The sequence below is a fragment of the Myxine glutinosa genome, chromosome 1 (genome assembly GCF_964187855.1).
Source record: "Myxine glutinosa chromosome 1, kmMyxGlut1.1, whole genome shotgun sequence".
NCBI classification, from domain to species: domain Eukaryota; kingdom Metazoa; phylum Chordata; class Myxini; order Myxiniformes; family Myxinidae; genus Myxine; species Myxine glutinosa.
In genome coordinates, this window is record NC_136261.1 from 417,828,244 (window position 1) to 417,835,883 (window position 7,640).

At 40.5% G+C, this 7,640-nt stretch overlaps 1 long non-coding RNA gene across 1 annotated transcript; it reads left to right on the forward strand.

Annotated features, from left to right (window-relative positions):
- The first annotated feature begins 1,208 nt into the window (after positions 1–1,208).
- LOC144889866 (uncharacterized) lies at positions 1,209–2,761 on the forward strand. Its single transcript, XR_013622125.1, has 4 exons — positions 1,209–1,471; positions 1,562–1,714; positions 2,205–2,334; positions 2,559–2,761. It is a non-coding gene; the product is annotated as an uncharacterized LOC144889866 (long non-coding RNA).
- Positions 2,762–7,640: the final 4,879 nt, after the last annotated feature.

Here is a 7,640-nt window from a genome sequence, read left to right on the forward strand (position 1 = left end):
CTTCATATTTTCCAACTCGATTTTCCCTCTTGTCAAGTGTCACAAAACCCAAGGTTTGTTTAATTGAACGACGTCCAACCAGGAGGAGGGGATAGTCCAAACTTGTGTTTGCTGATTAAAGGCCTTTCTTAATCCCCATCCTGTCATCCCTCCTCTCTCATCCCCCATCCCCTTCCCTCTCTCTCCCCCTTCCTTTATTTCTCCCTCCCCTCTCTCTCTCCCTCCATCTCCCCCACTACCCCATCCCCCTCTCTCCCCCCCTCTATCTTCGCCATGACCCCATCCCCCTATCTCTCTCCCCCTCTTTCTCCCCCACTGCCCCATCCACCTCTCTCTCTCTTCCCCACTACCCCATCCCCCTCTCTCTCTTCCCCACTACCCCATCCACCTCTCTCTCTTCCCCACTACCCTATCCGCCTCTCTCTCCCCCACTACCCCATCCCCCTCTCTCCTCCCCTCTATCTTCGCCATGACCCCATCCCCCTCTCTCTCTCTTCCCCACTATCCCATCCCCTCTCTCTCTTCCACACTACCCATCCCCCTCTCTCTCTTCCCCACTACCCCCATCCCCCTCTCTCCTCCCGTCTATCTTCGCCATGACCCCATCCCCCTCTCTCTCTCACCCTTTTTCTCCCACACTGCCCCACCCACCTCTCTCTCTCTCTCTTCCCCACTACCCCATCCCCTCTCTCTCTTCCACACTACCCCATCCCCCTCTCTCTCTTCCCCACTACCCCATCAGTAGTGTAATAATGTTGGTTCTGGGACACCCCAAATCCCCATTCACTTACATGTTAATTTTTCCCCTCCCTCATTGCCCCTAAACACCTCTATTTCTCTCACCCTGTTCTTTACGAACCTTCTAACCTTTTGACATGTTATCTTTATTCATTAGACCACTTAAACAATGGTCCTTCTGTGTGAACCTGTGATTCTTTTGACCTTATAGACCTTTTAACCTTTTACTCTTAATATCATCTGGTGAATCATCTTTGGCCCACTCAAACAACGACCCTACAAATATTTGTTTATGTGTGGGAAATAATTTAATTCTCCTACAACTCTCCTCACCGTCTCATCCAACTCACTGGTATTTTAATTAATTCTCTTATTTGTTTTGTGAACTTTTTTACCAGTTGCCTTTTCAATAAGACTTATTTGATATTTTTAACATTCATTTTGTTTTCCATTTATATACCACTCGAACCTTTTCTAATTAATAGCTCACTGTTGAGAAATGACGTTGTTTCACTTGGATAACTTCCAAGGAATTCTCTTTGTCTTGTTTCCTGTTTTTCACAAACACACGCCCTCAGTTTCCAAAAGCTGACAAGCACTTCAGTTCCCCGAAATACATTTTGTTCATTATAAAAAGAGAGGTCTCCGAATGGGACATTTAAACATTGTGAACGAAGATGAGCTTGTCTTATTCCAGTCTTTCCTCTGATGAAGAATACTCGCCAGGACATTGGTAAGTTCATTTGGTATTAAACACTGTAAATGAGAGCTTTGTATGTGATTAATTATACAACTAATAATTTATTTTTCCTCTACATTGCAGCAATTCAAATATTGTAAATATCCTGGCAGAATTTCAAGTTGTTTCTCAAGAGTTCCACAACGAACTGAATTCGGGTTTGAATAACCTACCTCCGAGATGGTGGGCTCAGAATGAATTCAATGTTTCACCGTTCTTAGAAAATTCATGTGAAAGGTATGATAGAAAATAAAAAACGAGAGGTGTGTGCATGTGTGTGCATGTGTGTGTGTGTGTATGTGTGGCATGTGTGTCTGTGAATAAAATAGAGAGATCGAATTGTGAGGAACAGAAATGAAAAAACGAGATTGTGTGTGTGTGTGTGTGTGTGTATGTGTGTGTATGTGTGTGTATGTGTGTGTCTGTGTGTGTGTGTGTCTGTGAATAAAATAGAGAGATCGAATTGTGAGGAACAGAAATGAAAAAAACGAGATTTTGTGTGTGTGTGTGTGTGTGTGTGTGTGTGTGTGTGTGTGTGTATGTGTGTGTGTGTGTGTGTGTATGTATGTGTGTGTGTGTGTGTGTGTGTGTGTGTGTGTGTGTGTGTGTGTGTGTGTGTGTGTGTGTGTGTATGTATCTGTGAATGTGTGTGTGTGTGTGTGTGCATGTGTGTGATGTTTTGTCAGGCTTACTTCAGCATAGTAATTTCTCCTTATTTTGTTTGCAGTATTAACCTCGAAGACCAAAATTTTGAGTGGGATGATTTTGAGATCCCAAGGAGTGGTTATTTCCTACCAACCTGTGAACCTCTACATTTTCAACTCAACGATCTTGACGCTAAGCTGGATTTTTTCGAGGTAAGCATGTGTGTACGTGTGTGTGTGTGGTTCACCGTTTATAATAGGTACACCATATCCCTGCGCATCGTAAGAGGTGATTCAGGGTTGGTGTCAGGAAGGGCATCCGACCCAATATTAATAATAATAATAATAATACATTTATTTTGTATAGCGCTTTTCAAGACGCTTTGACATTGAACGTAAATATGAAATAAATATCTCTCCCCTCTTGTCTTTAATAGAAAGAGATTCAAAACCTGAAGACATCTGCTGAACCAACCTTCAACTTATGTTGGGAAGATATTGATGATTTGTTTTGGGAAGAAGAAGAAAAATGTTTTAATAATATAAAGAATCTAATGCTTCCAATATTATTTATATATATTTGTTTTGTTTACAATTATTTAATTATTAATTACAAAAAGAGAATAAAGGAGGAGGGAATGGGGAGGTGCACCCCTGCCAAAGAAAGACTCTTCACCCCCCTCATCCCACCCCTCCCCTCCCCTTGTGTGTGGGGAAGGTGGGGGTGGGATGAGGAGGGTGAAAGGTCAAGGGTGGGGGTGCACGGAGGGTGGGGGATGATGGGTGTGGTCTGTGTGGGCGGGGTCTGTGTGGGCGGGGTCTGTGTGGGCGTGGCTTATGATTTTTTGTTTATTTAATTTTTTTATTTTTATTAACACTAATTAAATTAGCTAATCTGGGTGCGGTGAACAGAAATGGTGTTTAATGAATTATTAGCTTTGTTTTTTGTAATTCTTGTGAATAAAATGTCCCTAATATTTCTTCCCCATTCATATCATTTAATTTGTAAGTCCAAGGGACTGTATCCATTACATCAATGATTTTAAATAATTCATGAGTCCATTTTTGTGTATAACCTTTTTCAAAATGGCTTTTCCATTTGTATATTCTTGCAATATCACCAACTTTGAACTTGGGCTTTCTCAAATTAATCTGCTTTTCATATTCTAATTTTGTAAATGTTTCTGATGGTTTTGATTTTGTTGATGAATGAACTGTATTATTGTAATTATCAACAATATTCTGGATTAAATACACCCATTGTTGAGAACCGAGTTGTGTGAATTTTTTATATAATTTTTCTTTTAAAGTACGATTAAAACGCTCAATAACAACTGCCTTTCCTTCATTAAAGGTGCTGTATAATTTAATATCCTCCCCCTTAAGAAATTTCATTAATATTTTGTTATAGAACTCTGTTCCCTCATCAGTCCATAACTTCTTTGGTTTTCTATGACTTTTATTAAATATTTGTTTGGAGGCTAACATTAAAGTATCACCCTTTTTATTTTTTAAGGGAACAACCCAAGCAAATCTACTCCTCAAATCAATAACGGTTAAAGCATACCTGTATCCCTTATTATTATTTAGTTCGATTAAATCAGCAGACCATATGTGGTCAGTGTCTTTGGAATAAACCTTCCTTCTTTGAAACTTGGTGATTATAGGTTTGTGTAATTCTTCAGCCAAAAGCTCCTCAGTCTTGATGACATCATTAGAGCCGAATAGTTTTTTGAGGAATAACCAAGACAACGTTTCAATTTAGCATTTATCAAATTTCTCACAATAAACCTATCAACTTTCTCTCTCAACGTTGGATTTTGTATCAAAGACAAATTATACAACATTTTGCTGTCGGCTTTATGTTTTCCAGTCAACGTAGTGGTTTTCCCATAAGCAATATCATGCTTCATACACACTTCGTCAACCCTATTTGTAAGTTTAGACCAAGGTTTAGGATTGTCAGCCTCATCTAATCTTTTATCCAGGTTTGTTCCTGGACCACAGAAAGAATACCCTGGAAGGTGTAATTCCCCTGGAATTCCAGTTGTTGTTAACTTACTTCCTGACAGAAACTTTTGTATGTCTCCTCCTCTTTTAGGAGAGATTAATTGGCACTTTTTAGAGCCACACACTTGACATAGTCCTTTTTGATAAACTCTATTATTTTTAGCTTTAACATAAGAGATATTTTTAGATTTAGTTTTCTTTTTACATTTGAGACAATAACTCATATTTATTTATCAGAAAAATTCCGACAGAGGATCAAAACCTTTTTGGTTTTCAACATATACATTTCTATCTTAATTTTTAAAACATAAAGAATCCTAAGGAATGCCTTCACTCTCTCCTCCATTTATTTACAAATAAAACTAACTAAAGTCAATTACACCGACATCATCAACCACATAAACTTTTCCTTCTTCTTCTTCTTTATCCCCACTTTCTCATTTAAATCTCCTCCCTGAAACTGAAGACATTGACGTCGTTATTCTTGAAAATAATATTTTCATTAGACTTCTCATTTCTTTATTTTCCTCCTCAGTGCATTGAGTTTGATTTATTTGCTGTAATACCTTCAATCTTTTATTAATCTCACTGATTTCCATCTTTTTATGTTTTTCCTCCCTCTCTCTTTGCTCCCTCTCCTCCTTCTCTCTTTTCTCCCTTTCCTCCCTCTCTTCCTTCTCTCTTTTCTCCCTTTCCTCCCTCTCCTTTTTCTCCCTTTCCTCCTTCTCCTTTTTCTCCCTTCTTTTTCTCCCTTTCCTCCTCCTTTTTCGCCCTTTCCTCCTTCTCCTTTATCTCCCTTTCCTCCTTCTCCTTTTTCTCCTTTTTCTCCCTTTCCTTCTTCTCCTTTTTCTCTCTTTCCTCCTTCTCTTCTTCAACTCCTTCCTCATCCCTTGCTACCCTTGAGTTTGAACCCCAAATAATATTATACATATACTCATCTGAATTTTGAGATATTCTTGTATCAATTATTATTTTTCTCATAATAGGATACCAATAAGATTTGTTGACGATTTCTAAAAGAGTTTTATATTTCATAACTTTGAGAAGTTCATTTTTATTTAATACTGTAAACAAGTCTCTATTTGTGGGTTTAACAATATCAGTAGATTGGGGCGTCTTGGGGAGGGGCGAGGGGGCGTCTTGGCGGGGAGGAGTGAGGGGGTAGTTTAGGAGGGAGGGGGCAAGGGGGGAGATTTGAAAGGGATGGGTGATGGGGAAGATTTGGAGGGGAGGGGTGATGGGGAAGATTTGGAGGGGAGGGGTTATGGGGAAGATTTGGAGGGGAGGGGTGAGATTGGATTTTTGAAAGTGTACGATTTATGGGAAACGAACATTTATTGCAAAATGAGTTTCTTGTGACCTTCGAGTTAAAAATACGTTTAAGGACGCTGGATGGAGGATGGAGTGCAGGAGAGTTTAGGGAATGTAGAAAAAAGGCACTATAGGAGATGGATATTTTTTTTGGGATGAATTGATTTGGTGAGCAAGTCGAAAGCAGCCTTTTAAAGAAGAAGAAGAAAAAGGTGTTATAAAATATGACGGAATACATAACTTGAGGGGAAAGTGTAAACATTGAAGGTTAATGAGTGAAAACTATCTGGGGAAATGGGGGAGAAACACGTGGTCGAAGAACGAACGAACGAATAAGAATGAATAAACGAATGAGAACAGAGAAGGAAATGTTTTTTTTTTGTTTGGTTTTTTTGTTTTTTTTCCCCGAGTTGAGATTTACACAAGGAAGTAGGCTATGGGTGAAAAGACTGGGAATACAGAGAACGAAAGTTATTGGATCACAAACGACGGACCACTGAGAGAAAAACAAAGTCTCAAGGTTGTACAGTGCACACTGTACAAGGCCTTGCTCGCGACACGGCAAACACGCGATCAATTTATGAAAGATAAACACCGAGAAACAACCAAAGTTGCACACAATAACTTCACACACCGAAAGATAAATACAGTTTCGACAAAATACAATTGTGAACAGACTTAACTTCGAAAAACGTGGAGACCGTGTGGAGCTTCGAAAATCCCTGCCGCCGTCTCCAAGATCTCCTCACTCTCTGAAGACCTGGACAAAATCACAGACTGGTCAAACAAGTGGAACATGTCTTTCAATCCTGACAAATCTCACACTCTTACTATGTCTCTCCGAAAAGATCGACTGGACAACCCTCCCATCTACTTTCTCAACAATCCTCTCCAAGAAGTTCTGTCGCTCAAGATTTTGGGTCTCACTATCTGCCATGATCTTTCTTGGGAAAACCACATTTCCAAGCTGGCCTCCAAAGCCAGTCGCCGACTGGGCATCCTCCGTCGTGCGAAGTCCTTCCTCGGCACACCTGAGCTCCTCACCACATACAAGGCTTTCATCCGCAGCTCAATGGAATACTGTTCTCCCCTATGGGCCGGTGCTCCTGCCTCACACCTAGCTCGGCTTCACGCTGTTGAAACCAAAGCTTTCAGAATTATTGGAATCTCCCGCGATGAAGCTATCTCTGAGGGCCTTTCACTCACTCACCGCAGGCAGGTAGGTGGTCTTTCTGTCTTCTACAGACTCCTCTCCGGCCTTGCACCCCCTGCTCTCTCTGTGCTCTGTCCCCCAAATATTCCTACAGGTCGCACAAGATCTGCCAGCAACCCTCTGATGGTTAAACTGCCGAAATCTCGGCTCTCTGCTCACCTTCACTCTTTCATTCCTCTTTTCTCCCGCCTCTGGAACAAACTCCCTCACTCCCTTCAATCCCACTCCTCCCTCCAGGTCTTTAAAACAGCTGTTCACCACCATCTCTTATCTTCCCCCATCCAAAACCTTGATCTTTTCTACCCCCGCTAATTCACCCCAGATCCACCTTGTTTGAAATTCCAACTTCTTTCCTGGAAGTCCTGGCAGTGTCCATATGTTTTATACCTCTCCCACCGCCCCCTTCCCATGCCCCCCCCCCCAAAGCCCTCGCCCTCTCTCAGATCTCTCGATGTCTCCATGTCTCTCGGTCCCTGCTCTCAAATGTTGTGTTTGTGTCCTTCCCCCTCTCTCCCCACATCTTGTCTACCGCTCCCGATGTTATATGTTTTATGTGTCGGTTTGTCTTTCTGTGTGATTAATGTTCGCTCTTTCACGAGCCTCGATCTTGTATACAAAAAAAAAAAAAAAAAAAAAAAAAATAAATAAATAAATAAAAGTATAAGGCCAGTTTTTTATGACAAAATTCCCATGTATATGCTCCAAATCATAAGGTATGTAATACCGAGCACCCTTTTCTTGTAGGTATCCTTGAATACAAAAATTATAATTCTCTTGTAGTCTTCTTCCTGCCATTTATGTATCAGAAATATATGTGAGATTAATATTATGACAGGTAATACCACCCCATCTTCCCACTACCAAATTGGTTTGTATTCCTCGGCTTTCTATCCTTATCTCATTACCTTCCTACTTTGTCATGCTAACCATCGCTATACTATCATATATTTTTCTTTTCTTAAAACCATGTATTTGTTGTTTATTA